We start from the raw sequence: 12552 nt of genomic DNA on the forward strand, positions 1-12552 counted from the left end.
GCAAATAAAATTTACAGATTTTACATTAAAAATTTACTTGAAAAGAAAACACGAAAAAGTCAGTGTAATAAAATTATAATATGCTTTTTAGAATATTTTTACTCTGTTACAGAAAATTAAACCTTTATTTCTGCAGTCTCCCGTTAGATGTCACCTGTGTGATTTCATCTTATTTTAATCGAGATGTAAGCCAGAAGAACACACAAAAATCGATATCATTCCTCCATCTCCTTCTCTCCCAGATAAATCCGTATTGCGTTGTGCTGCGATTCATACAGCGCACATATACGAGATTGTTCCACAGATATTTTTACTCGAGACTTACTGCAATTTTAAAATTAAAGACTAGTGACACAAATTGTGCGAACGACAAAACTCGGCGCGTTAACTTTGTGTTGTGACGATTCGAGACAGTGACGATATTTCCGGCGTGTGAAATTCGGCGAAATTCTGATCCTACTGCCCTTCCAATTTCGGTGGACCAGGCATTGATTCTCCTAAAAGGTAAACTAGTGTACAAAATCACATTGATTTCTATTAAACTCACTCTGATTTTATGTAATAATAATTGTTTTTGAGGTTTTTGTGTGCTGTATTTTGTTTATTCGGTAAATTTTCGAAATGTTTAGCTCAAATCCCTTGCCAGTCCCTTTTGACATTTACAGATTCAGTTTGATGCTGTTGCATACTTATAGGTACACCTTATTTTTGTTGGGGTTGTTTTGCGTCGTTTTTGTTTAACAATTAGCGTTTTTAGTAGAAATTGGCCTTGATCCAAAATTTCCAAAAGATTTTCAGTCAAAACATTTATTAATTTTATTAAACGCGTCACTTTAAATATGATGTTTTTAGTGTTTAAATATATTTTAGGTTTTTTTAATGATTTATTTTGATTAAATGATTTATATTGATTAAACAAAACGGGATTTTCTTATTTTAATAAATATATTCTATAAATATACCTTTTTTTAAGTTATCGGAATTAGTTAGAATTTAATTATAAATTAATACTTATATGAGTATTAATAAATGCTTTCTGAGGATAATATACTTGTTTACGTTCTACAATAACTACTGTATTTTTGTGTATTCATTAAAATAACAAAGCAAGTTGCAGAACCTTCACCAGAACTTCATAAATACAAGAAAGTTTTCAACAATCTTTATTATAACTGAAGGCTGATATAGCTATTACAATAGATTATATAGATATGATATTCTTAATACATATCAATTTTTTGTTCAGGAAAACACACCAAAAACATTTAGAATGATAATTACAAGATCTCTGCAATCAGATTACAAGACAAAGTTTATTGAACTGTATTCCGGTATAACATTTTAATATGAAGTTCACAAAATATAAAATAAAAATTTATGTAGAGGTAAATAAAAACAAACCATTTTGGAAGTTCTGTAGTATTTAAATTGTAGTTTTGCAAACCTATTAGACTTCTGAAAAGTTGCTTATGTATTGTAAAAAGTAAAGGAAGAATAAATGCTACTACTGGTTGTATAAATGACATATATAATTAAACTATTTACATTTGCGCTATTCTAAACTCAAATTTTGAAAGTTTAAACTAGCCCTAGTCAAGGAATGTGGTTGTCATCTTATTTCTTGTTCCTTATTGATACAAGTGTTTTTTCTGTTTTCCTTTATACAACAGCTCCCTCCGTATTTAGATTATCTCTCCACAACTTTCGAGGACAACCAATGCTCCGATAATCTACTAGTTATTTATCTCGAGCTCTATGCAATAAATACGTCCATTCTATTCTTCTTTTTCTTCTTGACCATCATCACCAATTATATTGATGTCTTTGAGCTTGCATGCAAATCTTACGCTTTTGCTTCTTTCCCTATCTAGAAGTGTCTTTCCGCCTATTTTACGATGTATCTTCATTTCTGTTATCGTGTTTCGAACACACTTTGTTTATCTTATTACTTCTTATACTTCCGCCTTAACATTACTAAAGTCTGATATGTGTGTACGATCAGTTTATGGTATCACGATACTTGTATCCCATTAAAAACTAAAAAAAGAAGAGTATTGAGTGTGGCGTAAAATCGGTCAAAATTTCTTTGGTCGTTTGGAACGCAGTGAAAATGAAGAATAAAAATATTTGGCTATATTTTTTGAATAACAAGTCTCCAATATCAACTATGATTAGTTCTACTATGTTGTTATATAACTTCTTCTACTTTTTCCTTCTTGTATGTAGGCTTTAAGGCCTGTTTTTTCTTCAATATTAGCCACCTAAATTGTTTAAATTATCGCACCATCTTTTTCTTGGTCTGCCAATACTTCTTTGTCCATTTGGTGACGAAGTGCTATTTATCTCGTGCTATTCGTACTATCCTATCCTCTGCCATTCTACTAATGTGTTCGTTCCACTTTTGTTTCCGTTTTGTCACCCATCCATTTATGTCTTCTATATTGCATGCTGTTCTTATGTTTTCGCTTCTCTCCCTATCCAAAGGACTTTCCCTGATATTCGTCAAAGTATTTTCATCCCTGTTGTTTCTAATAGTCGTCTCGTTTTAAATTTGTCAGCTCTTGTCTCCACCGTGTATGTTAATATAGGTCTAATTGCTGCTTTATAGATTCTTGGCTTAGGTGTTTGTTCTTCCAGATTGTGTCATTAAGATATTGCTTTACTTGCTTTTAAGCTTTGTTGTCGTACTTCTTCTTCAACATCTCCGTAGCTAGTTATATTATATTCACAGATATCTAAACCTTGCTTCCTACTTTATTATTTTCCCATCAGTTTCGATTTAAATTGTAGTGGGTATTTAGATGGTGTCATACATTTGGTTTTTTTCGGTTTTTGTTTTTTTTTGTAATATAACGATTTGATGAAAAAAATACAATAAATATCTATACATTTGACGTCATATAAACTGCATGCAGTTGCTACGTCTGCAAAGATCGACATCATCATCATCATCAACCGTTTTGAGTCTACTGCTGAACATAAGCCTCACGTAAATAATTCCATTAGATCCGATTTTAAGCACCCTGAATCCAGTTGTGCTGGATGCGGTTGATGTCGTCTGACTACCTTGTTGGAGCAGTTCCTAGATTACAATAAACATCGTGTCTAGGTCTCCATTATAAAATTTTCTTGGTCCATCTTCTATCTATGACTTTGGCAACATGTCCTGGCCAGTTCCGTTTCAGCGTTTTAACTATTTGATTTGAAACTCTGTCTCTGAGGGATATATTCAAGATTGAATTTTCTATTGCTCTCTGTGCCACTTGTATCTTATTGATGACTTTTCTGGTAAGGGTCAATGTTTCTGCTGAAGAACACGCTAGAACTGGAAGTACACATAAGTTAGTACTATTTCCCTGTTTAACTCTGTTGTTTTTGGCCAGTACAAGGTATCATGTATTGTATTTTGGAAAAGGTTATTTTAAGGCCAACTCGTGTTCAAGAGCTCTGAAGCTCTTGAAGAAGTTGGCAGGCATGATCTACCCGGTCTGCAAACCTTAAGCTGTTTAAAACTCCCCATTTATGTTGACCTCAATATTTTCCCAATTATTATTTCTCATGCCACTCTGTAATAAAACGGTGAATAATTTAGAAGGGAAAGTGTCTCCTTGCTAAATACTCTTGTGAAAGGGAAATGCGTTTGTGTCGCCATAGTACATTATCACTGCAGCTGTTACGTTATTATATATATTTCGTTGTGTACCTGCGATCAATACTGTACTCTGTAAGACCTATCACATGGATCTATGCTGGCCTGAGTCAAATGATTTCTCAAAGTCTACAAATATAAATATCAATGGCTTGTTGTATTCTATAACTTTCTCTGCCAAGGATTTTATTACTTGCAGGTAGTCATTCTTTCCAAAGTCGTTTGATCCAGCTTGCTCTAGTGAATGGTGAAAATCTAGCTTAGGTCCCTGTCTGTTAGTAATTATTCTCAAAAAGAGAATAAATTATTCTTATATAAATAAAATAACAAGATGATAGGTCTGTAGTTTCCAATTTCTGTTACATCTCTTTTTTTATACTATATTATAATAATGCCACTATTCCATATTTCTGGTGTAATTCCTTCAAAGAGGTAGGCAATCTAAAGAGTTTTTTAAGCTTTTATGATGCATTGGCCTTTTAGTTTTATAATTTCACTTACAATGCCATCTTCTCCGGATGTTTTGTTAGTCATCATACCTTTTAACGCTGGTTTAATTTCTTCTTCGGGTATATCTGGACCTTCCTGAGATCCTATTTTGTATCTAGAATGTGCGCATCTCGACTATATAATGTTCTGTGGTACTCTTTGATAATTTTCAGGATTTCTTGTTGTTTACATATGGTATGTCCTTGTTTAATTTTAACTTCTAAATATTCCTCGTTCCTGTCTTCAACTTTCGTTTTAGGCTTTTGTTTTGTTCTATGTTATTAGCTGCTTCTTTAGGGTTAAAATTCCTTATGCCTTCCCTATAGCTTTTGAAATGGTTTTGTTCCAATTCATTAGCTCTGTAATGTTCGTTGTGTGCTTATATTTAATTTACCTTCTTTGTTGCATTAGGTTTCTTTTGTCTTCTCTGAGTTTTTCTCGTTTTCTTTTTTGCTTGGTTTGACACTTCTGTGCCTTCTTTAGTGCATCCACCAATATTTCGGAAAGCTGTTCAATATATTTGTTTTATCTGGTACATCTTTCTGTAGGCTACTCTCTATTTCTTCCTGGTATGCCCTTGTGTTATTAATCGCAATGAATGTGACATTTTTAGTCCTTGTTACCTTATCTCTTTTTTTCTTCTTTACGTTCAAGACTACCTTCGCTCTAACCATTGTACGGCCACTTCTGGTTGAATATTGATTTAATGCAGTTACGTCTTGAACAGCGTCTTTCTTATTAGTAAATATAAAGTCAATTTCGTTCTTGTTTAAGTCACTTGGTGACTGCCAAGTCCACTTTCTTTGGTATAGAATAGTTGGTGGTTATCTCTTGTATCGCAGTGTTAACATCATCGTAGAATTTTTCAACTTCTTCGTCTGTGACGGAACTGGCAGGTGCGTATACCTGGATGATCTTTAATCGGATTTTTTTCATTTACTTTGTAGATAAGATATATAACTATCATTTATACTTTTAATTGTGAGTATATTCTGTTATGTTTTTTATTTGCTATAAATCCGACGCCACCATTAGAAGACTCTCCTCTAGAATGCAATAGGTTTCCCGATGAAATCCGATACTTCGAATAATCAAACTATATCCCATTTTATATGCTTCAGTCCGTTTTCAAGTTCCACAAGTTTTTCATCCTCCATCAATGTTCTGGTGTTGTATGTTGCCATAAACCATATTCTTTGCCGTTGTGGTTTGTAAAAATAGCCTGGTTAACTTTGTGGATTTTTAGCATCCTTTGTCGCTCTACCTCCGAAACAGCTACCATAGCCTGGTTTTAAGGGACTGCCGGAGACTGAGAGCCTAGCAATTGTTTTTCGTTTATCATTTTACGGGGATTCCTGGCCGTTTCTCTATCACTCTGACCTGTGCTGGTTGGTAGAAGGATGCTGGGATGGGTTAGGAAGTTTGTGGTCATTGGAAAAAGATAATAGGTTAATAATAGGAGAATACGTTCTGTTATATAGCCCGATAGGGTTTTCTATTATTTTACCTTTTATAAAGGAATTGTATAAAATTAGCAAATATGCTAATTAATTGTAGATTTTCTTTAGTTTACCAGTGCTCCGACAAACATATAACGTCATAGACATTTGGATCCGCTGAAAAGTATTGAGAATATCGACTTTATTTGAAATACACTGCACATAAAACATGCTTACTTATTTATGCGTATTTATTTTAATAAAAAATTATAGCAGTTTCTAGGTTTCTCCTTCCATCTTTTTTATGTGCAGAAAATTTCTTTTGGAGGTAAATCTCATAACTGCAGCTTCATTGGGGCAAATATTAGGTCTGTAGACTTCGTCAATTTTATCGAAAAGGAAATATACTTTATACGTAGAGTATTTGCCAGTTCTATGCCATTCCATGCAGTAAACTGTAAACACCATTCCTAGACAAGGTCATATGCATGTGTCACGTATAGTTATTCCTAAAATTCTTGATTGAGGCGGTACCCGATATTACTTTAAACTGCATGGAATGGCATAGAACTGGCAAATACTCTACGTATAAGGTATATTTCCTTTTCGATAAAATTGACGAAAGAAAATATGTTGACTATATCTACATACTCATCTGTACATACTCTTCCGGTCTAAACCCTTGCTGATCTTTTTGCAAAGTTATTCCCTCATTTATTTTTGTTGCCAATATTTTTATTGTTAATTTGAGTGTTGTATTTAAAAGATTTATTGCACCATAATTATTAGGATTTTTTTTCTTTCTTGAAGAAAGGTATCTGCCAGCGGTTATTATTTTTTGTAGGAAGGGAAGTTGAAGTTGTTTTACAAGGTAATCACCTTCATATTTTAAGAGCTCATTTGTTATTTGGTCTTCTTCTGGTGATTCCTTGTTTTTGCGTCTTTTTAAGATATTTTGGTCTCTTCGTTATTATATTTGGTTTTTCTGGTCAGAATTCTTTATTTTCATTTTTAAATATTTCTGTTAGGAAGTTTACCAATGTATCGTCTTGTATGTGTGTTATTTCCTCCAGTTATTTCATTTCGTTTTTTGTTGTCTTAAGAAACTCCATTCTTGTTTCTATTGTCCGTAGAACTACATATAACCTAAAATAACTCCATTAAATAACTTTCTCGAGCCGCAAAAGGAGTATCAATAATAATAAAAAATAAATGGAGAAAATACATCCAAGATTACCAGCAAATAAATGAAAGAATAATGGAAATTAGGATGAACATATTTGGACAACCAACAATAATTGTTGGAGTATATGCAATGAATGACAATGCGACCATAAGGGAAAAGGAAGATTTTTTCAACGCACTAAAAGATGTATTAGACAGGACAAAGGAAAAAGAAGATATTCTACTAATTGGAGATTTTAACAGCCACATAAGAAAAGGATGATGAAGATATAGTGGGACGATTCGGATAAGACAAAATTAGAAACGACAATGGAAGTCGGCTAATCGAAATATGTCGAGAATACGATTTAGCCATAACCAACACAAGATTCCAGCATAAAAACATACATAGATACACATGGGAAGAACCTAGTAGAAACCAAAGATCAATTAATAATTTAATAATAGTAAGAAAAGCCAACAAAACAATAATACAAGATGTAAGAGTATACAGACAAGCAGAATGTGCAAGTACCCACCGATTAGTGCTAGGAAAATTCATATACACGGGAAGACGACAAAAAGACAATATCCAGAAAGATGAGAAGATGCAAAAAATCGCAAATACGAGGTATAAAGTAGAACTTCTACAACAATTTAGTACTCGAACACTATATCAGAATAGGCTACAGAATATGCTACAGATGAACGAAGAATGGACCCCATTGATGGAGAATACCTCAGCCATCTAAGATTTGCAGACGACATCGTTCTGATTGCTAATAATCCTGCAGAACTATATGAACTTATAAGCGACCTAAATAAATGCAGCTAGCAATGAAGTTGGCCTAAAAATGAACTTGACAAAAACAAAAACCATGTACAACGAGCTAGTGGATGTTCAAGATGTAATAATAAACAACTCTGCGCTTAAGACAGTAGACGAGTATGTATACCTAGGACAATTAAACATAAATCTGGCTCCTTACTTTCAGAAATCAACAGAAGAATGAAACTAGCTTGGATATCTTTTGGTAGAAATGCAGTTATATTCAAATTGAAGATGCCAATCCACCTGAAGAAAAAAGCATTCGATCAGGGTAAACTACTAATCATGACATATGGCTGCGAAACTTGGACACTAAAGAAAGAGATAATATCGAAACTCAAAGTCACTCAAAGGTCAATGGAGCGATGCATGCTAAGTATAACAAGGAGAGATCGAAAAAGAATAGAATAGAATAGAATAGAATGGATCAGACAGAAAACCAAAGTTATTGATGTAATCCATAGAATTAAATCTCTAAAATGGCAGTGGGCAAGACATTTATCGAGAAGAACTGACAATAGGTGGTCCACTAGAATTACACTGTGGTATCCAAGAGGCTTCAAGAGACCAAGAAGACGTCCAAATTTAAAATGAGACTATGACATAAGAAAACAAACCGGTACAACATGGCACAGAAAAGCGAATTTTAGACAATCGTGGGCGGATATGAAGAATGAATATGTAAGGGAGGCTACACCATAATTGGTAGAATATGCTGAGAATGATGATGATAATGATTTTTATATTTATATACATACTTAAGTATTGTAGTTGTAACGAGATCGTGACCAGGAGATTTCTTTGTATTCTGTTGACTTGGTCGCCGCCAGGTTTTTTAAGGTGGTTGTTAATGCCCAAATTTTTGTGATTGTTTTTTTTCTTTTCAGTTTCATCATTGCTCTCTTAAGTATTGCCTAAGATACAATTTTGTAAACGGCTACATATATTCCACACTGCTATATAGAGTTGAAGCGAGGACGCTAAACATTGTCAGTTTGGACAGATTTGAAGTATTTGAAGCCTGAGTATATAGACAAATACCTTGGACTTCCCACACAACCAACGGAACTTCTCCACTGAATGACAAGAGAACATGAGCTCATTAAAATCATAAAAAAAGGGTAAACTGCATATATCGGACATGTAATTAGAAACAACGGATACGATTTTCTACAGCTCCTAATAGAGGGTAAGATTAAGAGCAAATGTTGACTAGGACAAAGACACTACTCCTGACTTAATAACATACAAGATTGGACAGGCTTGAAACAGATATGAATTTGTCAAAATTGTTGCCAATCTTTGATAATGGGTAACTCGGAAAAGAAGACGATGATAATTTTAAAAATTTTAGTACTTAGATGGCATATAGTACTTTCTACTTAAGAAATCATCTTACTGTATTTGTAATTGTTAATGCGATATTTGTTATTTAGTGAGTTTTATTTGTAGTTACGTGAGTTAAATAAAATTAGTTACACTACGTTTGCTTCACTTAATTTCTAAACCCTTAGAAAAATGTAGATAACAATATGTTTAATATATATTCACGTTACCAGTTCGTTTTAATGTTTGTTTCTTAGTTTAGTTAAGTCTTCCCCAGACATTCAAATAGTTAAAATATTCTGATGTTTCGTAATCTATTTATGGTGCCAGCTGTTTGGGCCTAGAAAAAAAACATTCAATTTTTATGCTGATTTAGATTGATTGTATATATGTACAAATTTATAAAAACTAATAATAGATTTATGGATTTTCTCAATATCATAGAAACATTAACCATATTAAACTGACGCATAAAACTACGATGATAATATAGAATACTAAAAATATAATGTCAATCAGTGAGGTATTAGGAAAACTATTGTTTTGATTGAAAATTCTATTAGTATTTGGATAACTTCCAATAATTTTTTAAAATATCAACAGTTTCTTTTCAAAATAAGTATAAAAAAGGCCGGAGTTGTTATAGATTGCCAGTTTAAACGTTTTTTAAAACGTACACGTGTTCTCAAAGCAATAATTATTTTTTATTATGAATTTTGTGTAGGGCGTGATTAAAGATGATGTTATGATGACATTATTTTTTATTTAAGTGGAACATTTTTCCACATTTGAATACAATAATCCGAGGCTTTAAAAGGATATATATATATATATATATATATATATATATATATATATATATATATATATATATATTAAATGGCATTTAGTCATTCAGCCAGTTGCAATGGATTCTCTGATCAGACAAATACACCATCCTATCCCTAATACAAAATTAACGGATAATTTATAAAAGAAAATACGATAAAGAAACACACGAGGTCACTTGCTTCTCATCTAGGGGCCCATCAAGACATTTTTAGTAGACAAACAAAACTAGACAATGGATAAGGTGTTATAAAATTTAGTATAGACGAAGAATGCAAATCTAAACTTGAAATCCACACGATCATGAAAAGTTTCATATTGTGTGACACTGGATATGTGTGACAAGAAATCTACGATGATATTGTACATTTATTGTGAGCCTGTAGCCTGCAGACACTGGATATTGAATGGCGCATACATATTAAACTTGATTAAATTTTTTTAAGGATAGTTTGAATGCTGTTGGAACTTAAGACATTAAAAAAAGATGTGATCAAGATCACCCAGTTAACCGCAATGTTTGCAATTATCGTCTTCAATCACATTTATTTTGAATAAATGACGTGGGTAACAAGCATGACCAAAGCGTAGTTGATTTATAACGGTTACATATTTACGTGCAGCTTTAAAACTCTTAAACCAAGTAGTTTGTGGAATAACTGATTGTAAAGTGGTATATCTTGTATGGTTTGTAAAGCAGTCCAGATTCCACTGATCTTTCCATGTCGATAGCTGATTTTTTTTTAAATCGTAATGACAATAAAGGGTCTGATGTTACACTGGTTTTAGCTAAGTGATCTACGTATTCATTATCTTTGAGCAATATGTGCCTTAATCCAAATAAATTTTATATTGAAGCCAGAGTCTGCTAATCCTTTAACTGATCCTTTATTAAAAATATATAAGGATTACTAAATATTTTGGGTAAAAAAGTATTTTTTATGTTCTGTAGATATGAAAGGCAGTCTGAAAGAATTAGCGCTATTTTATTATAAGAGTTTTCAACATATTTCAACGCTTTGAGTATGGCCAATGATTCTGCCGAGAAAATTGTAATCTTGTTGGAAAGTTTGTACTTGAATTTGGAACGTCTTGAGGGTAAAAAATTAGCACAGCTAGTCTATTAAATCGATTTAGATGAATCTGTATATATAACTGTGGCATTACTGTAACAGTTCAAAACATATTTAAGAATATTGTTGCTGACTTTGTCGTTTTCACTGTATGTGGGTGTTATTACTTCAGTTTTATGCAAGAGAGCAAAGTAGTCGAAGTTTTTGTCTACTGTGGTCAAATACTTTGAAAAAATAGGATTATTCTGTAAAGCAGTGCACAAAGGCGGATATGGATTTTTAATCCAATAATTATGAGTGAGATCTGATTCGATAAGCTGACATATACTGAAAAATAATTTGGGATTTGTTGAGTGGACTTTGAGTACCCTTTTTCTGTTAATGGATTTCTTCTAATCCCAAGAGGAGGCTCAGAAGCTTCAACATGTAGTGACTGTATAGGTGTAGATCTCATAGCACCTAAACAGACACTTAAGGTAGAATTTTAAAAAATTAAAATTTTTCTTAAAAGATTTCTGGACGCAGTTTTTGCAGCTTAGAGAGTATTTTATGTCTGCAACGAATATAAAACTAAGTTACGAAGCTGTAAGTTTACTAAGTTTTATTAGTATAAAATATCTACTCTCCAGTTTACCTCACCGTTTCAAGTTCATATATTTATGTCATTCGAGACGTTAAGTAAACATTTGTTTGGTCTGCTTTTTAAATTCGTATTTTACATAAAGTTTCCTATCTCTAAACTTCGTCAAAATTCAGGTGTTATTAAAAAAGGTGTCAATCAAGCTTAGACAATAGTTTAAATAGTAAAGTAATACTTTATGTATTACTTCATAATTTAAACTATTTTTCTTCTGAAGTTTTATCTGCTGCAGCTTTTTATTAATACCTTTCGCATCTTCTTAAATTTTTTTTTCTTTAAGGTATATGAGTACGGACCCTTTAAGGCTCATTCGCTAATAGACCGATTTTGCTCATTTATTTTACAAAATCATAATTTCCTATACTTAATATTTCCTATACTTAATTTTTTGGATGATTGTCCACTGGGATATTTACGCCTAACGGTATTTCTAGGCGATTTTACACAAAACACAGACTTGACCACGGAAAGAAGGGAGATTATATTAGGAAAGATACATAATTTAACCTATATACATACTATAATACATTTTAGTTCCTAACCTGCAGTTGACTAAATTACAATTTGATTTTTATATTTTTAATATGTTCAAAACCATAAATTGACTGGATGTGTTACATTTTTAACATTTGTGTAACTTATAAACATACTTATTTTTATTAGAGGGCAGTTTAACATTTTAGGTTCAGCATCTTCTACTTCTCCGCATTGACAATATGGGTTGTCCTTTAACACGTTCACTACCTCGTTGATACCATAGGATCAACACTGATGTTGCCTCACCGGGCCACATTGAAATTTTTGGCATTTTTACCAAACTCATCCATGCAACTAATTCCAAAGATTTGCTGATTTCAGTGTTTGTTGTCAGAACCCAATCATTCAAACGAGAGCTTGAATGATCTATTGAATTGAATGAGCTATTTCCGGATCATTATTTCGGTCTGGATGTGTATTATCCTCTGGGTCGACGTTCGTGTCTGACACCAGGCTAGATGCTTTACCGAAGTCCGTTTCAGGATCAATGTTCAATTGCATAGTGCTTGGGTTTGGATTCAATTTTACTTTTTTCCTCGGTATAAACTTGTGTATGTTTTCTATACTTTTCGAATCCG

The 12552-nt window shown here is 32.6% G+C and overlaps 1 protein-coding gene across 2 annotated transcripts in view; it reads left to right on the forward strand.

Moving 5' to 3' along the window:
* The first annotated feature begins 247 nt into the window (after positions 1-247).
* Positions 248-12552, forward strand: part of Alk (Anaplastic lymphoma kinase) — a 200383-nt gene continuing 188078 nt past the window's right edge. The window contains exon 1 of one of the 2 annotated variants that reach the window (XM_072534741.1): positions 248-504. The gene's annotated coding sequence lies outside the window, so the exon portion shown is untranslated. The remainder of the gene's footprint in view (positions 505-12552) is intronic. The other variant, XM_072534740.1, reaches the window with a different exon arrangement.

This window comes from Diabrotica undecimpunctata, chromosome 6 (assembly GCF_040954645.1).
Source record: "Diabrotica undecimpunctata isolate CICGRU chromosome 6, icDiaUnde3, whole genome shotgun sequence".
Taxonomy (NCBI): Eukaryota; Metazoa; Arthropoda; class Insecta; order Coleoptera; family Chrysomelidae; genus Diabrotica; species Diabrotica undecimpunctata.